This window comes from Canis aureus, chromosome 18 (assembly GCF_053574225.1).
Source record: "Canis aureus isolate CA01 chromosome 18, VMU_Caureus_v.1.0, whole genome shotgun sequence".
NCBI classification, from domain to species: Eukaryota; Metazoa; Chordata; class Mammalia; order Carnivora; family Canidae; genus Canis; species Canis aureus.
The window spans coordinates 19309491-19329350 of record NC_135628.1 but is presented as its reverse complement, the minus strand read 5'-3'; the positions used below and the strand labels follow the sequence as shown (position 1 = coordinate 19329350).

Here is a 19860-nt window from a genome sequence, read left to right as displayed (position 1 = left end):
AGATACAGTGTATTACAGGATAAAGCATTTTATAAGCCATCTCATTTAATTCCCATGACTACTTTGTAAAGAAGAGACAGGTTTGTCCCCATTTTATAGATCAGGAAATGAGGCCTGGAGAGTTTCCACAGCTGATTCCAAGTTGCAGGGTTAGTAGATGTGGACCTGGATCCAAGCCCAGGCCCAGGCCATGCTTTAACCACTATGTCGTTATGTTAGGTATCTTTTTTTTTTTTTCTATTTTTATTTATGATAGTCACAGAGAGAGAAAGAGAGAGGCAGAGACATAGGCAGAGGGAGAAGCAGGCTCCATGCACCGGGAGCCTGATGTGGGATTCGATCCCAGGTCTCCAGGATCGCGCCCTGGGCCAAAGGCAGGCGCCAAACCGCTGTGCCACCCAGGGATCCCTATGTTAGGTATCTTTATCCATTTTCCCAACGTATGTGGATGGATGAGTTTCACTCTACTCTCTAAGATGCCCCCTCCTCTGTCATTCTAATTTCTTGCCAGAAGCTTTTGTGCCTCCAACTACAAGAGGTAGAGAGGACAAGAGAATGAATATCTGTCACCTACACTCTCAGTACTTGGTAGACATGGAGAGACTACAGAAACATTCACACTACCCCGTGGTTCTCAGAGTTGACTTATATAGTCAAAAAGAAGGGGATCCTTGTTAGTGGTTGGAGTTAAAATCCCAAAGCGCAGTCAGCCAAAACCTCATCCAGATGCAAGTGTGTGGTCACTGGTCATGCATTTCTGTTTGCTGAATTCCATACAGCCAAGGCAACTGCCTTGCCTCGCTGAAGATCCACAGGGGAAAAAAGTTATGTGCTCTAGTACAAAAAAACACGCAAGTGGAGTTCTCCTTCATTGTCAGGAATGTTTGATACAGCAATGTTTATTCCGTGGCCTCTATCCATGGAAAATGTGCCATCAGTCTTCATGTGGGGAAAACCAACCCTGGGCTTCCTTATTGGCCTCTCATTTTGCTAAAATGATGTAGCATCATGGAGGATAATCTATTCCAATCAAAACAATTTTGTGGAGTTATAAAAGTACATGCATTTTAGTGAAATAACTACTGTTAGAGTCTTCTTGGCTGTTGCCAGAGTAAAAATGTATATAAGTTGTCATTACCATATGTTCCTTTTCTTCACCTAATTTCTTACATCCTCTGGGGGAAGTTTATGATAATGATATCCTAACAGATTATTGTCTTTCTTCCTTATGGTGTGCTCATTTTAGTCGTTCGTTCTTTGGGGGCGCACTATCTCATATTTAAAACATATAGTAGCCATTTTATGATAGTGTAATTCATTATTTTCTGTATATTCTTATTATAGATCACTAGAATAAGTAACATTTGTTGTGTATGAAAGATGACATTCTTTTCTACCTTAAAATATCATTTCTTGTCAAAAACTCCATTGGCTTTACTATTTGAGTTGTAATGTTTTTAATAAAAATTCCTTGGGAATGATTGAAGTATGGAAGGGTTTGAATTCCAATAAAAATTTCCTGGTCTTCTCTTTGATAATTGCATTAGCTAAAACTCATTACTGCTTACTATACATCAGGCCTTGTTCCAAGCGTTCTGTGTGTCAGCCCATCAGTCTGCACAAGCATCCTATGAGGTGCGTTACTATAATTATACCCATTTTACCAACGGGAACACAAAGGCATGAGAAGTTAAATGACTTGCTCCTGGTGACACAGCTCCTAAGAGCTGTTTTGGGATTTAAACCCAAGGAATTAGGCTCAGTATCTGCTAACATAACCCCTTTCCTTTTGTACCACTTTAAACTGTGAGGTGATAGAATGGAATCCATTTTATTGCTTTTAAAGGACGTTTACTTGTTCTTTTAAGTGAGTACAAATAGATTGTCATCCTTGGCCAGAGAGAGAAGGGAAGAGCCTATTCAAAAAGAGATCTAAACTGTAAGGGAGAATTAGGTTCTTTCTCACGTTCTATTGCAAGGGCTGGTGAAGGAGGCTGAATGTGTCTTACTCCCCCTGGTGTTCAGAAAGGGAGCCTGTGGGGGCCCTTAATGAGATTTGGGGAAAGGAGCCCCAGGAAGGCTTCATTTCCTTTCTGTTCCTAAGCTTGAGAAATGAAAAGCAGCCAGAATGTGATACAAGAGTTTCTTTCCTCATCTGTTTTTGCTCTCAAGGCTTGCAATAAGTTAGAAACAATTCAGCATCCAATTGCAACCCTTGACGGTCAAAGTTATTAAAATTTCTAATTTCCTAAAATTTTTCCTGTTCCCCACCCCTCTCCATTCAGCCACACCCTTGGCCTTCTGCCAGAGTGTCTGGTTTTCCATAATTAGCATGGCAGTTCATATAATCTTTCTTTCCCTGTCTTTTGCCCTGACTGCTGGGCACTCGTTCTGAAATCTCCATTGTTGTTGCCTTGTTATTGTCAGCTTGGAGTTTCTGATAACCAGCATTCAATCAAAATGGAAGATCATCCTGAATTTTCAAGTCAACTTGAACTTCAGTTCTTTGTATTAGATAAGATGGCACTCAGGCCATTAGTTTAAAGAGTGTTTCAGCCCTGGCTACCTGAGGGGCTTGAGAAAATACCAGTGCTTGGGCCCCACCCCCAGAAAGTTTGAATCATATCTTCTGGGGTGGAGCCCAGGCATTAGCTTGCTTTCTTTTCTTTTCTTTTCTTTTCTTTTCTTTTCTTTTCTTTTCTTTTCTTTTCTTTTTTCTTTTTTCTTTTTTCTTTTTTCTTTTCTTTCTTTCTTTCTTTCTTTTTTTTTTTTTTTTAATGTTAGGTCATAGTTAAGAAACACTGGGCTAAATTAATCTTTTGGCTTAATTCTGAATACCAAGACCCTAAAAGGTCTTGGCTCAGAAATATATAAATTTCATGTACATGGCCAATTGTAATTCCCATGACCTGTCTCTTGAAATGGGAAAAGGGTTTTTTTTTTTCTATACAGTTATGGTCATCCCCAGATTAAAGAGAAAGGATGAAGTTCATGGCACCTTTGAAGTGTTCCCCAGATCTCCTCTGGCCCAGCCTTTGCAAGAGGTCAGTGCTTTGTGGCTAAGATGTTCTGGCTTACTTCAGCCTGAGACAAACCAGGGCTATCACCAGAAATCATTTTCACAAGGGTGCCCAGTTCATACTGGATGTTTAAGAAATCATAATTTGTATGTGGCTTAGTACAAAATGCAGGGGCTACTGTTACTGTGAGATTTTGGAGATGAGTCTAGTTTCTTATTTGTAAAATAGATATACTGATGCTTACCGTCCAGGATTGTTTTACTAATTAAATATGACATAAGTGAAAGTTCCTGATCTACCTGCTACCATGCAGTAGTAATTCCCTTCTTTCTTCTCTTCTGCCATGATCAAGAAACTTCCCAGTTCAGAGGAAGGAATTTCTCTCATTATAACTATCAGTACTATGATCTTCGCCAACATCATCAACTCATCTTTCAGGGGTGCCAGTGAGGAATGGTTCTAATACCTCTCATCTCTAAGACCCCAAAGACAGAGAGCTGCCAGGAACTTTTGTGGTCAACGCTTACAGCACATATGAAAAGACCATGCAGGTTTCCTGAACTTCCTTCTATTTATTTACTAAAACCTGTTACTGCTGTTACTGCCACAGCAACCCACTGTGCCTGCTTATTGTCCGTCTCCTGTCTGGTCACCTCTCATAGTTCTGATTTGCTCCAGCAGGCTTAGCATCTGTCAATCTACTTTGCCCTCAAAACCTTCCAGAAGATGTTTCAGCAACCACAGGAAATAAACAGGCTCCTCTGGAACCCAGGGGACATGGCCAGGAAATCAAGGGGTAAGAGAAGGAGGAGATGACTGTAGAGTCAGAACTGGACAGAGGGAAATGTGAATTCAGAGAACATTGTGTCCTGCGGGAAGATGGCTAGGTAGCATGGAAACCAGGGGACCTGGTGGGTAAATGATAGGCTTGTGAATCAGACAGCAGCCCCTGAGGAATTGGAGATGATATGCTGCATGCTAGTGCCGTCAGTATACTACTTCTCTGACTTTTCTAGGAAAATCCTTTTAGACATTTCCTATGCTGTGTTCATTCATTCAGGAAACATTGACCAACTACCTATCATTAGCCAGATGCTCTACTAATATTTGTGAAGCAGGAAGGACAGCTCTGATTCATGAAGTATACAGTCTTCTGGGAAGCACCAGCTCATTAAACAGACATTGAACATTGATAGATTCAACTACATTAAAAACAAGCAATCAAATCTAAACAACAACAACAACCATAAGCCAAACTTCCAATACCTCTTCTTCCTCATGTCTCCACCCAACTAGTGGATAGTGGCTAAGAGCCCAGACTTCTACATCAGGCCATCTGTTTAAACAGTGGGTTCACCATTTACAACTGTGTGATCTTGGGCTAAATGATATCTCAGTTTACTTCCCCCAAAATTGACATAATAAAAATACTCATTCAGAAGTTGCTGAATTAAATTGAGATTGATAAATTGATAAAGGGGATTAAATGAGATGATACAATGCAAAATCCTTAGAGGAGCGTTTATTACACGGGGTGCATGCAACAAAAATTAGATGATTGGTATTAATCCACTGAAATATGTTAAGAAAAAGGTGAGGATGGACACACAGAGGAGGAAGTCCATGTAGGGAAGTCCAAATGACTAATTTATTGCCCCATCCTCCTTTCACCTCCGCCCTTCCCTTGGAGAGTTGTTCTGGAATCGTGGATTCTGTGTACAGGTCAGCCAAGCTCTTCAGCAGCTGCTGGTTCCTGCACTCTTTTTTTCTGGTTTCTGTAGACGCAGCCAGAGAGGCTCTGGGGCAGCCCACAAACAGCTCTGTATCACAGCTGAACAGGCAGCTAGCAAACAGGGAGTTTCTTTGCTCCAAAAGATAGCAGGACAGCCAGGAGCTGAAGGATCTGTGCTGCATTTAGAAAACTCGTTGACCTTCTAGAGTTAGGAAGGGCTTCTTAAACATAGGGCCACAACATCATCCTCAAATAACCTTTGCTTAGGAATCATAGGTTTTCTGAAAGCATTGACCTTCCTTGATTCAGATGTTCTGAAGAGCTATTTCAGTTTTGTATAAGGGATGGTGTCTATTAACTGCAAAAGTTAGTTTTTGTTTACCAGAGATTTCATTAACATGTAAAGGCTCTTTACTATGTCGAGTTCTCATCGCTAGTCAGAAAGGCTTCAGTATTGATTATGCATCTCTAGACACAGAACTTTTGACCAGTGATGAACCAAGGAGTACAGATTTGGAAGGATGGATTTCTATGACACATTTAGAAAACGTGGAGTCCCACGGTTAGAAGGACCCTCAGAGGTCTCTCAGACCAAACTTCTTGTCTAGTAGATAACTTCCAACAGTCCTGACATGTGGCTGCCCAGTTTCTGGCCTAGCCATTCTGTGATACTTTGCTCATTGGCTCCTACAGCACCTTGGGCCTGTGGTGGCCACTTGGGTAGCTTCTGTGGAGCCAATTATAGGCATACTTTGGAGATATTGTGGGTTTGGTTCTAGAAAACTGCAATAAAGTGAATATCATGATAAAGTGAGTCAAGTGAATTTTTGGTTCATATAAATATGAATGCATATAATGTTGTATTTACATTAATCTATAGTATATTAATTGTGCAATAGCATTATGTCTAAAAAAAGTATATACCTTTTTAAAAAAATATTTTATTTTTTTATTCATGAGAGACACACACAGAGAGAGAGGCAGAGGGAGAAGCAGACTCCATGCAGGGAGCCCGATGTGGGACTTGATCCCAGGACTCCAGGACTACACCCTGAGCCAAAGGCAGATACTTAGTCACTGAGCCACCCAGGCATCCCAAAAAGTATATATCTTAATTAAAAAATACTTTATTGTTAAAAAATCCTAACTATCATCTAAGCCTTCAACAAGTCATAAGCACTGATCATAGATCACCATAACAAGTATAATAATGATGATAAAGTTGGAAATATTGTGAGAATTATTAAAATGTGTTACAGAGACATGATGTGAGCAAATGCTGTTGGAAAAATGGCAACAATAGACCTGTTCAGTACAGAGCTGCTATAGACCTTCAATTTGTAAAACACAGTATCTGTGAAATACAATATGAAATGCAATAAAATGAGGTATGTTGTATTGCTTTTTTTTTTTTTCTGGGATTTTTACCCATAGAACTGAGCTCTACTCATTTGACCTAGCACTAAGCCCATTTGTCCCCAAATGATAGCTGTATTATTTCTCTTGAGCTTTCTTTTTTTTTTTTTCCAGACTAAACAACCCAGTTTGATAGTTTTTAGAATTCATCATGAATCTGTAGTACCACCTGATCTGTGAAAGTAACAAATATTGTCTAGTTCTAATACTGGCTGATTAATTGTTATTCCTAACAGCAACTTCAGGAACAATGGTAAATCTACATTTCGGTCCATTTTGTTTGAAAATCTCATTCTCGAATCTGTGTTTTTTGGAAAACCAAGAATACTTAAAACCAAGTGCTGAAAAACCATGTGTTTTTCATTTTCACCTGACATATTGCATCTTAAGGCATCATGCTGGGTGTGCAGCAGCTGAAAAAGTTTTTAAAAATGTAGCTGCTCAAAACTATAGTGATACCGGGACACATGGTAAAGCAAAATGGTCAATGCATAAAGCAGTTTGCTTTATAGCTGGGAGATTGTGACCATTCGGATTAAATAGATTACCATATAAAAGGACTTTGTGCACACCGAAGACATATGTCTATAGGTTCTTTCAGTATTCATTCAACATTTATTAAGTGCCTTCCTTGTATTCTAAGCAGAGTCCATATGGTATCAACACTGTGGGGTGTGTATGACCATCTTCCCCACATTACATAAGAGGAAACTAGGCACAAACATGAATAAGTTACCCAAAGTTACACAGCTAGTATCTCCCTGTGGTTAGAACCAGAGACCTGACCCCAAAGTACGTCGTCTCAAGTAACCCCTGAGACCAGCAGTGAGACGTGGAGACATATGGAAACCTTTTAACCCTGAGCTGCTGAGTGTCTCTTGGGCAGGCCCATTGGTTCCTCTCTGTGGTAAGATATTTGCATTCTGATTCCGAAGTATCATCTGCTTTAATCTGTTTCTAAACATTCTGCACCCCAGTTGCAGTGTGCAGGGGAGGCTTTTCCCTGCACATCCAAGGAAGTTCTCTAATACCAGCAGGGTATCACAGATAGTATCTGGGTGATACTATCTACCCAGAGGTAGCATCCAATTCCGCAGGTTAAGGGCTCAGTTTCACAAGGCTGCCCCAACCCTTGCCACTTTAGACCCTGTGGCAAGTCCAGGTTGTCTCCTGGGCTTCTGACTGACCATCTACAGATTGGAGGTTCCAATGACCCCCTCCTTGGATTTTATTAATTTGCTAGAGCAGCTCACAAAACTCAGAGATACATTTTACTTACTAGATCAGTTTATCATAGAACTCAGTAATGGCAAGAGATGCCTAGGGTGAGATGTGGGGACAGGCTATGGAACTTCCATGCCCTCTCCAGATATGACAGTCTTCCTGAATCTCCACGTCTTCACCAATCCAGAAGTTCTATGAAACTCATCTTTTTTGGGTTTTTACGGAGGCTTCATTACATTAGCATGATTGATTAAATCATTAGCCATTGGTGATTATTTCAGTCTCCAGCCCCTCCTCCCCTTCCTAGAAGTCAGGGGCTTCTGATGACAATAGGAAGCCGGGCCCATCCATAGACAGGGCCTGAAAGCCATCTAACTAGTATAACAAAAGCCATTTTAGGAAATTCCAAGAGTTTTAGGAACTCTGTGCCAGAAACATGGACGAAGACCAAATATATATTGCTCATTAAAAGTCTCAATATCACAACCTCCCATTGGGATACCTGGAAACTCCAATTTACTTTTTAATTTTTTAATTTTTTTTTAGTGCTCTTGACAGTCATTTGGGTGTTGTTTTCTGTATGGTGTATAGCAGAAATAGCCCTAAACCCAAAAGTCGGAAGCCCTGAGTTAGTCACAGCTTCACCAAACAGGAGCTGAATGTCCTTGGGGGCAAGGGACCAATCCTTTGGGATTCAATTTCTTCATTTGTAAAACCATCCACTCCTCAAGTTTGTGGTATGGATTCTTTTATGCAACAAATATTGAGCATCTCATCTGTGCCAAGCATTTGGTAAAGCTGTGGGTATGTGTTTTTAGATAAAGTAGACATAAGTGCTGCCTTTTTCTTTTTTTCTTTTCTTTTATTTTTTGCTGCCTTTTTCATAGAGCTTGAAGTTGAGTGAGGAAGCTAGCCAAAGAGAAGTAAGCAAACACATGCATAGTTACACCTTTGGATAAGAGTTCCAAAGGAAATGAAAGATCCCGGCATTGGGAAAATGAGTGGGTGGGAGCATCTTTGACCATACCATGGCTGGGTATGGTTTCTCTGAGGAGGATATGTCCAAAAGATAAAGAGGCATCTGCCAAGGGAAGGGCAAGGAGAACTGCAAGCTTAGGACTGGCATTTTTAAGGATTCTGAGCTGGGAAATGGGGTTAAAAGAAACTTTATCCTATATGTGTATGGGGGCACTTCGTAAACGCAAATAAACTGAACACATAGAATAAACTTTTTTTTAATTTTTAAAATTATTTATTTATTTATGCATATTTTTTATTGGAGTTCGATTTGCCAACATATAGTATAACACCCAGTGCTCATCCCATCAAGTACCCCCTCAGTGCCCATCACCCAGTCACCCCATCCCCCTGCCTACCTCCCCCATGGAAGAAACTTCTATTGCAAATGAAAAATAGCAATGGCCACTTGCAAAATACAGCTCGGACCATGTTCTCCCGTTAAGAGTCAAGACTGACATTCCAACCCAGTGAAGTTTGTTCCATTTCCACAAGATAACAGCCTTTATCCCCCCACACCAAAATTTTAGGTGTCTGGACTGAACAAACACAAGCAGTAATGTTTTTCTTGATTTCCATCATCTACCAAGGAGCAGAACTTCCTCCCTCTCTCACTTTTCCATTTCCTCCACCTCCTGTCCTTGCAGATTGGGCAACAATTTCTAAAAATTTCCTGCAGTTGACTGATGACAGGACATGGGTGTCTGGAGTCTGAACTGCCTGAGCAGAACAGGATAGATGAGGGAAAAGGAGCAGTGAGGGTCCTTCTCTATTCTTTGCTCTCTGTCTCCTCTTGATGCCTTGATTGGGGGTGACTGTCAGAAGGGCTGAGCCCATACTTTTCAGATGTGTTCGTCTTTGAATGTTCTGTTCACTACCCTTAAATATATCTGTGGTAGGGCATACCTGGATGGCTCAGTTGATTAAGTGTCAGTCTCTTGGTTTTGGCTCAGATCATGATCTCAGGGTTATGAGATAGAGCCCTTCACCAGGTTCCTCACTCAGCCGGGAGTCTGCTTGATATTCTCTCTCTCCTTCTCTCTCTACCCCTCCTCTCTTTCTGTCTTTCTCTCTCTCTTTCAAATAAACAAATCTTTAAAATATATATGTGTATATAATATATAAATAAATATTTAAATATCTATCAATATCTATCTATCTATCTATCTATCTATCTATCTATCTATCTATCTATCGGTATATAAAGAACATTGGCAGTGTTAAAACAGGAAGAACCTACTGTAACAGATTCTTGGGGAATGGAGAACACCACAACTTGCTTCTGGTTAGTGTTCCTTACACAGGAGATGTGACTGAGGTCTCAGCAATAGTGTCATGAAGAGAAGAGATTTTGCCCACCCACTTGGAAGTTAGGCAGCTCCTGACCCCAGCCAGCCTCTCTGACATCACCCACTGGCATGTTCTTCATAGCGTTTGTCATTTGCTGACATAACATTATGTATTTATTTATTTTGTTTATTATCTACCTCCCCCACTACAGTGTAGGCACAAGGTGCTCATCTGTCCTGTTCACCACATGTCCCCTGTTTTCAGAATAGTATCTATCATATAATGGTGCCTGAGGGCTGAATGATGAATGTGGCAATAGATCAAATTATAATAATGAGAGCTAATACTTCTGTAGCTCTCATCAAATTCTAGGCACTTCTCCAAGCACTTTAAAGATATTAATTCGTTTAATCTTCATGGTAAACACATGGGGCAGGCATTAGTATTATTCCTGTTTGCAGATGAGTAAACTAAGGCACAGAGAAATGAAGTGATTCACTCAAGGTCACACACCTAATAAGTGCTGCAACTAGGATTCAGATTGCCACTGTCTGGCTCTAGAATTTGCACTTGTACCCACTACACTGATCTTCTTCTTCTTCTTCTTTTTAAGTAGACTCCATGCCCAGTGTAGAGCCTAACATGGGGCTCAAATTCATCACCCTGAGATCAAGCCTTGAGCTGAGATCAAGAGTCAGACACTTAACTGACTGAGCCATCCAGATGCCCTATCACTTGTTGCTATTCTATTGAACATGTTGCTATTACAAAAGAAATACTGATGATACCAAAACAAAACAAACTCTTTTACAACAAAATTATTTGCCACAAACAAGTCTCAATCAGTTTAACTAAAGAAGATTCACATGCATGTATGTGAAAAGAAATGTAGAAAATTTGGCACTGTGAATATTCTTTTAGCCTGAACTCTTAGGTTATCAGGAGTTACTTTTGCTTCTGTCTACATCTCACATCTAGAAAAATACTTTTGAGAACACTTGAAATGAAGGTAAGGAACACATCCCTTCTATACCATTTCTACCCTGTGTAAGGTGATTACACAGTGGTCAGGCCAGGCTGAGAACGATGAGTTGGAAACTCATTGGCGTCCTTTTAATTTGCTGGCTACTTTGTGTATAGATTTAATAATGATGGCAGTGATGGTGGGGATTCATGGTAGCCAGTGTGGGAAAGGAGGGTTATGAATGTATGGGCTTTATGAGTTTGTCCAAAGAAATAAATACAGAGGCAGTGGTCCTGTGTCTCACTTTGGGTCCCCTTGGTCCTGCATCTTCAAATCTAAAAGATAATAATCTAGCCTGTCTCCAGTTATTGGACAGCACAAATTCTGTGCTGCCTATAAAATGAGACCAAGTCTCTAAATCACTGTTATCTGAAGCCAGGAGTCTGGCTCTTAAACAAAAGAGTGAAAAGAAAATCGATGAGTCTGAAATCTTAGCCTGCCTTCTTGGCTATCTGATCAGTCAGGATTCCCAGAATAAAAAGTAAAATGGAGGTAATTGATAACAATTTTGAGCCTCATCTTTTTCTCAGACTTTTATAAGTGTGAGCTTGGTGTTTCCCATTATAGCCTTAAAACATGGCAGACGCATTTCCGCACGGATTTCATTTGAGCTTTAATCTACCCATCCAGGCTGTCTCTGAACAGTGATTGGCACCTCTTGGCTCCAGAAGGAGTTTCTTTTTAAAAAACTATTTTCACCCAAAGCTTTAATCATGTCATTTCCCTTTCAGACCAATGGAACAGATAAATGCATACTCATGAATTAAAGTAAACCGATATTTTATAATGGGAAAGGCAAACAGATGCTCAGATCGCCTCATGATTCCTTCTTTCCTTAAGAAAAAAATATTTTATTTATTTTTTAAAGATCGTATTTATTCATGAGAGAGAGAGAGAGAGAGGCAGAGACCTAGGCAGAAGGAGAAGCAGGCTCCATGCATGGAGCCTGATGTGGGACTCAATCCCAGGACCCCAGGATCACACCCTGGGCTGAAGGCAGGTGCTAAACTGCTGAGCCACCCAGGGATCCCCAGGGAAAATATTTTAAAGTTGATTTTTTTACATCACTTTGACAATTTTTCTTTAAAAATTATTATGAGCTATGCATCATCCTTCAAGCTTTGCCTTCTCTGACTGTTTAGCTCTGGCCCACCTTCTTCTCTAAACTCTTAGAGGAATTTAGTCTGTATCTCTAATATCCTCCTTTAATTTTATAGATTTTCATTTATCTTCTCATGTTTTATGCATATTACTACTTCCTTTTCAAAGAGATATAAGTAGCTTTAGGGTAGAGTATTGTGTCAGGAATGCATTTGCCTGTAGGTAAAAAAAAAACACAAAAAACAGGTTTGTTGTTCTCATGGAACAAGAAATACTTGAAAAGTACTCAAATCCATAGACCAATCTTGATGGATCTTCTGGTCTCTTTTTTTATCATCACAGAAAGATTACTAGAAGGTTTGGCTCAGCTCTCAAGCTACAGAAACAAAAAATGCTACACATTTTGAAACCATAAAACTGTCCAAATTAGTCAACAATACTTTATTTTTTTAAAAGATTTATTTATTTCTTTATGAGAGAGAGAGAGAAGCAGAGACACAGGAGGAAGGAGAAGCAGACTTCATGCCGGGAGCCCCAAGTGGGACTCGATCCTGGGACTCCAGGATCACGCCCTGAACCAAAGGCAGGCGCTAAACCGCTGCGCCACCCAGGGAGCCCCAACAATACTTTATCTCCATATTTCTTCTGTGCTTCTTTTTCCATCTATCTCTCTACCTATTTCTCTCTCTCTCTCATAAACCTATATTTATTTTGGCTTAGGGTTGCTTGCTTTTGGACCAGTCTATTTCAGTTTTCTATTCTCCAGAACCTCTTGATTATTTTTTTTAGGATTTATTTATCTACTTTAGAGAGAGGGGGGCACATGCATGGGAGAAGGACAGAGGAGAGGGAGAGAAAGTCTTCAGCAGATTCTATGCTGAGGGCAGAGCCTCATGCGGGGCTTGAGATCATGACCTATGAGATCATGACTTGAGCCAAAGCCAAAAGTCGGAAGCCCAACCAACTGTGTCACCCAGGTGCCCCGACGTCTTGATTTTTAAAATTTATTCGTTCATATTATTTTCTAGGCGCAATCACATTCCAGAATGGCCTGTCAATAGACATGCGCCTCCCAAATCTTGGCAGCCCACCTGAGAATCCTGAATTGTGCCCAACTCATGCTATTGATGCATGTAGCTTGGACCTGCGAGCCAAGATTTCTGAAGAGATGGACAAAGCATGTCCAGCAGCTTGTTAACTAAGCATGCCAAAGGAATCAAATAAAATCAACAAATAATTATTGAGCAACAGAAACAGAATTGCAGAACCAGATGAAACCTTAGAAATCATCTGTTCCAGTTTCCTCTTTTTTTTTTAAGTTTAATGCACTAATTTTTATTTTTACATTTTAGTCTTTTTAAAATAAGCAAATAAATTCTCACAATACCCTTCATTTGACAAAAGGGAAAAAAGTAAAGGGCAAGACTATACAGGTAGGGGCCAGAAGCCATGTTTGTGCTTCTAGCTCATGCTCTAGGTTCCTTTGAGAGACCCTGTCTGAGGTTCTCGCTGGGAAGGATGAGGGACACAAAGGAGTAACAGCAAAAACTTTCACCTGTGCAATGTGTTTAGAACATCTTCACATGTGAGCATTTTCACATATGGAAGATTTGACAAGGACTATTGATGTCACATTACCCATGACTTTATCATTTTGCTCTCCTCCTTCTGCATTCCCATACACCTGGTCCCTTTTTTTCCTGGATAGCATTTACCTCTGCCATGAGAAAATAATTTGCTTATATATTATCATTTGTTTATTGTTGCCTGTCCAACACTATAAACTACATAATGCCTTGTATATCTCCAATTATTTGTTCAATGAATAAACATTGTAGTCATCCTAGGCTCTTCCCTTTCAACCATGACATACAACCTGAGTGTTCATTCCCATTGTGAAAATCTCAAATATGTCCTTCGTCTTCATTCCTACCATAACTACATGAGTTCAGGCCCTATTACTCCTTCTCTAATCTCCTACTTGGTCTCTCTTACCCAGCCTCCACAATCCTGCAGCTGGAGTTACTTTTCTCAAATGCACATTGGATCACATGATGCTTCCTAGCTTAGAATGTCTCCAGATTCAGTGGTGCCCTATAACTTTCATTCATTTGTGCTTCTGTTCCAGAAATAGTTCTTGAGAGGCTATCATTGCTAGGCACTGTATGAGGGACTTCCTATGTAGAGGTTAGTTTGTTCTTAAGGAACTTACAGACAAAGCAGCCCAGGTGGCTCAGAGGTTTAGCGCCGCCTTCAGTCCAGGGCATGGTCCTGGAGACCCGGGATGGAGTCCCACTTCAGACTCCCTGCATGGAGCCTGCTTCTCCCTCTGCCTGTGTCTCTCCCTCTCTCTCTCTCTCTCTCTGTGTCTCTATGAATAAATAAATAAAGTAAAATTTGAAAAAAAGGAACTTACAGACAAGTGAGGAAGATTGATACTAAACAAGTATGAAGAGTGTGTGTATAATTAAATGTATATTATTTATATGTAAATAATACATATTATTAATATACAAATCAAATACATTATTAAACATATATTAATATATTAAAATTTGTGATGATTGTCAGTATGAAGGAAACAGGTAGAGTGCTAAAATAGAGACTAATGGAAAAGAGGAAGGGAGAGAGAGGTGTTTTTGATGAGTTACGTAGAAAAGGTGTGTGTACCTGAAACATGACATTACATGTGAGACCCAAAGATCAGAAAGAGCTGTCGACATGAAAATGCAGAGGGAATGCATTTTCACAGAAAGAACAATGGGATGAAGGCCCTTTGCTGGGGAAGAATTTGTGTCATTCAGTCTGTGAATTAAAGGTGTTGCTGTAGATGGTATATCAGTCCTTCTGGTTACACAAGTCAATTCATTAAGAACTTAACGTTTAAACACAGAGCATTGGGTACTTTACAATTTTCAGTTCTATTTTTGCTGTGTCACTATAGTTTTCCAGCAGCACTTAGTGAATAGTTTGACCAGAGAAGTTGAACAGATACTAGGTTTGTAAATGAAAAGGAATTCAGACAGCTCAGCATTTGAAACTGCATGGCTTTTATCAAATTGTAGATTAGTCATCTTTTTTACTTAATATGTGTCTTAATATGTGAAGATTCCAAAAGACTTAATATGTGTCTCTTGGAATCTTTAGTATTAGCCTCATTAGCCACAGGATCTCGTTCCCTGGAGGAGCATTGTAAACATTGATTTACAACACTTAATGAATAGTCTTTCTTGGATTTTCCAAATGTTCATCAAATCTCTGGGCTTATGAATCCTGGATGAAGGGGTTCTTGTGAGATCTGTCAGCAAAGACATGAACTAAGAACCTATAATATGTAACAATTACTATCATGTTGGCCAAGAAAATCTTGGTCCAGGCTTCATTCAACTTATTATCTGAAAGAAAGAGATCAGACATACACAGTCTCACCCCAGAGATACTTCAGGTTCAGTTCCAGACCACTGTAATGAAGCGAGTCAAATGAATGTTTTCATTTCCCAGTGCATATAGAAGTTACGTTTATACTATACTGTAGTCTGTTAAGTGTGCAATGTCATTATGTCTAAAAAAACCAAAACAAAACAAAAACTGTGTGCATACCTTAATTTACAAGTATTTTATTGCTGAAAGAAGCTAACCATTATCTGACCTTTCAGTGAGTTGTAATCACTGATTGCAGGTCACCATCACAAATACAATAATGGTGAAAAAGCTTGAAATACTACAGGAATTACCAAAATGTGACATAGAGCCATGAAGTGAGGAAATGCTGTTAGAAAAATGACACCGATAGACTTGCCTGATACAGGGTTGCCACAAACCTTCAATTTGTAAAAACAGGGAGTCCTGGGTGGCTCAGCAGGTAAGCTTCTGCCTTCAGCTCAGGGCATGATCCTGGAGTTTTGGGATTGAGTCCTGCATCAGGCTCCTTGCAGGGAGCCTGCTTCTCCCTCTGCCTGTGTCTCTGCCTCTCTCTCTCTCTCTCTGTGTGTCTCTCATGAATAAATAAATAAAATCTTTAAAAAAATTTTGTAAAAATACATTTGTAGTAAAATGAAACAATAAAATGAGGTCTGCCTACATGTGTTTGTCCTACGGAGCTGGTTGCTGCTAGAATGTACATTTTCTTTCTCCTAATCTTAAATAAGAGATAATCCACCAATGCAATTGATACTATTATAGCTTGTGTTAATAATATACTCCACATAGCCTTAGGTATGAGTTCATTTTATATATGAATAGTCTAAGACAGATAATCTGCCAGTAATTTTCAACTCACATAGCAAATCAGAGAAAAAAACCCGGACATTTTGTCTCCTCTAGAAAGGGGGTTAGATCACAAAGTAGGGAATATTTTACATACTCCTTCCTAAATTCCAAAGAAATGAAATGTCTATATCTATTTTCTTCTCTTATTGTATATTGCATGAGAGGAAAATTAGCGCATCTACTTATTTGAAATACATTTTGAGAAGATTTTTGAGCGGAATATATTGAGCTGGAACGTGTAATGCCCACACCCAGCCCAGTAGCCTTCATGCTGTGCTTCATGGATGCTACATAGCATTTGTTCTCCTGGACAAGTTGAATAATAATGACTCAGTATAATGATTACAATTTCCTCTGGTACTCAATGAGGTATCTGGTAAGTTTCTTTGCCTTAGTCTTATTTCTATTTGGCCTTTAGCATTTTTCTAGAATGTGTCCAATATTCTGATGCAAGTGTGAGTCTCTTCTTAAAATAAATCAGAAAATAAACCCAACAAAATTCCTGAAAACAAATGTGCTGTATTAAAATGTCAACAGACACTTAGCTCTAGAGAAGAGTAAGCATTTTGGTAGGTTCATTTTTGTGTCTCAAGAGACGTCAACTAAGAAACAGAAATATGGATTTTTTGTGGTATTTAATATGTTCTGCCTCAACTATACATTTTTTATTTCTAAAAATGAGAAATGAACATATATCCAAATTCAATAAAAGGAATCCATATTTCAATTTTTCATAGTGTGCGAGTGAATTGAAAACAAGGCATCCATCATTCCCTGCTGCTGGCTTCTCACTGGAAGTTGAATAATGAAAGCTGGTCATTAAACGTGGAGCGAAGACCGCACAAAGCCTTATATGATGCTCATCAAAAGCAAACAAGAAATCCTGATGTCTTGTCTTAATCTGCTGTGTAGGATAACCCATTCTCCACTGTGTTTGAACTCCGACAGGCAAGAGGTTGTTGTGAATGAGGTTCCTTTGGCATTTAAAAGCATTTCAACCCTGAGGCCAGCAGCAGTGCTGTGGGGTCAAAATAGACGCCTCTCAATGCGGACAGAGATGGCAGGGACTCACAACTACTAGCCATGTTTGTGGTCTTCACACACGCACTGCTGCAAAAACTTGAGAGCGGGTGTGCACTTGCACGTGTGTGATTCAGTTGGCAATAAAAGATGAATATAATCCCGTTATTTCACACTCCCCTTCACTCTGGATTAAACTTGGGCCCCACAGTCTCAGGTCTGGGAAGAATTTGTTTGAAAATATTAACCTCAGGGATTACCTGCACTAGAGCCTCTAGGCAAGTGAGCATGATGCTGTGTTGTGCCGCCGCAGCCCCAAGTGGTGAAGTTTTAGATAGTAAATCAAGAGCCTGAGCCACAGAGCCGAATTCTCCACCCAGGTCGCTCATGCCAAATAAATGTGATGGGCGACCTCCACTTAGTCAACAGTACTTGGAAATTTCCATTTTTACCACAGGAACTCAATGACAGCACCTGTGGGGCGTTTTGACTTTGGTCTCATTTGGACTAAGAGAATGCCAAAAGCACCGTGATGTTGGTGAAAAGCTTACCAAACATCTTTCAAAACAACAACAGCAACAAGGCAGAAATAACAATTTTAACAACTACCCAAAACTACAGATGCTTGGCTCTTTTCACCATTTGGGAAAAAGAAAAATACTCCTTTTGTGTTATTTCTATCAAATGACTATTTGTAACAAAATTGGGTTAAGAAAAATTAGATTAGGAGCATTTTTAAATTTTATGGTGTCATAAGGAAGAAGTATGGAAATAACTTTCATACAGTAAGCTCCATAATTAAAAGAGATTACAAAATAAATATGAGCTGGCCACATTCTGGAAGAGAATGAGCCTTGAAATTGGGAATGTGACAGGACAGCATTTCAAAATTATATACCTCCTATAAATGCATGAAACTCATGTCTCCCCTCTTCAAGCTGGTAATTCCTGCCTCCTCTCCAGAGCAAGACCCTCTTTCCCAGGGTACTGAGAGAATATTATTTCTTAATCTTCAGTTCATTGGTCACTATAGCAGGGTAGCCCTGAGGAGGAGTTTTTTTTTTTTGTTTTTTTGTTGTTTCGTTTTGTTTTTTTGAGAAGTTTTAATATCTTGTTCTGGTTTCCCTTGGAGCCTCATTGACAATACTTTAAAATCAAGTTTTATTCTCAAACACATTTTGATGTTTGTCCCAATTCTAAATCTTTGGCATAACTAGGGTTCCTTTCAGAATGTTGGCTTTCTCCGAATGGTTAATGAGTGTCATTCTGTAAAGCATCTCTTTCACCACCTCAAGTGGAGAAATTTCATTATTAGAGAAAGCTCATTCTGGCCTGTAAGTATCCCTAGTGAGAGTGCACTGTTCCCTGATTGCTGACAACCTCGGGTTAATATTAGTTAGTATCCTGGAGGAGATTATCTGTCCCAGGTGATTTCCATAGAACCCAGAACCTGACAGTTAATAAGTTCTATGGGAACATTCCAGAAGTTGGTTGTGAAAGACCATGACAAATCGTCCATTGGTTGATGACTAGAGGAACCATCTTTGGGTTGTGGAAGATGGGTCTAAAATTTCAAAGAAGAAAGCATGGAATCAAGAATATTGGACCCAGTTAGTCCTCTTGGAAAGTTGCCTTATTCAGATAAAGAAACTGGGACTAAAGGAGCTTAGTGATTTGCCAAAATTTACCTAGCAGATTTGTGACGAGCCGGGCCAGCACACAGGTCTCTTGATTCCCAACCCATCTCTTTCCATTCTGCCAGAGGGACTTATCCTCAGGCAAGGAAGGGTAGAGGAGTAGCCACATCTTTTTCTGGAAAGAAGAAGGTACTTTGGGTCTCCTACATTTCTAGCTACATCCTTTTCTCTAGGAGAAAGGAAATGGTGATTTATACTAAAATAAGAAAAGATTTCATAAATCCAGCTTAGCAAGGAGTATTGTCGTGTCCTTGTTCTTGTCCCAAATAAAATATCCTAAGTCCTTCAGGATTTCTTTTGTTCTTATTCTTTTCTTCTCTGACCTCCACTCCCTCTCTCATTAGTTTTTATGGATGGATCATGGAAACCAGAAATGCACACACAGCAACACATCTGCCCATTGGGTAAAAAGAAAAGCGTGTGTGTACATGTGTATGTATATATGTGTTCGTGTGTGTGCATGCCATACTGAGAGGCAAGTTCAAGAGGAGCACCAAAATTAATGAGTTCTCCCACAAATAGCTGGGTGTAAGATGGCCTTTATTCAACCCAGCAATTGTGTTGGAACCCCAAATTAGAGTCTTCATTGTTCTTTGTTGCCTTTGTTTTAAGCTTAACACCAATTTTTTTTTTGGCTATAAAAAAATAAATCTGAAAACAATAAGTCTTGTTCATTGACATAAACCGGCTGTCGGTTCCTTGTGGGACCTAGGCTGATAAAAACCAGGGAAAAACTATTTTATTTGCAATGTAAAGAATTTTAGCCTGTGGAGATTTTTCAGTTCAGCAGCAGTAAAGGTAGGGACAGCAACCAAATAAGCTGTTAAAATCTATATCCCCCGCCCTCACCCTTCTCCCAGTCCCAAGAGACATAATTAAAACTGCAGAAAGTGAGAAGCTGTTACTAATACTAACATAACTATTTAGTGCAACAGAATCATGCATTTACTAACTTCATTTTTTTTAAATAGTTCAAGCTGAACTTTATTTTGCTATTTCACATACAAAGGCCTTTTCTCTGTGTAAGTGCTTTAATATGATCTGCCAATC

The 19860-nt window shown here is 39.6% G+C and overlaps 1 protein-coding gene and 1 long non-coding RNA gene across 7 annotated transcripts in view; both read left to right on the top strand.

Annotated features, from left to right (window-relative positions):
* LOC144288678 (uncharacterized) overlaps positions 1-19474 on the top strand; it is a 33668-nt gene extending 14194 nt beyond the window's left edge. Inside the window, exon 2 of the long non-coding RNA XR_013356646.1 lies at positions 16831-19474. This is a non-coding gene — a long non-coding RNA (uncharacterized LOC144288678). The remainder of the gene's footprint in view (positions 1-16830) is intronic.
* CREB5 (cAMP responsive element binding protein 5) overlaps positions 1-19860 on the top strand; it is a 494841-nt gene that overhangs the window by 300387 nt on the left and 174594 nt on the right. The window lies entirely within an intron of this gene.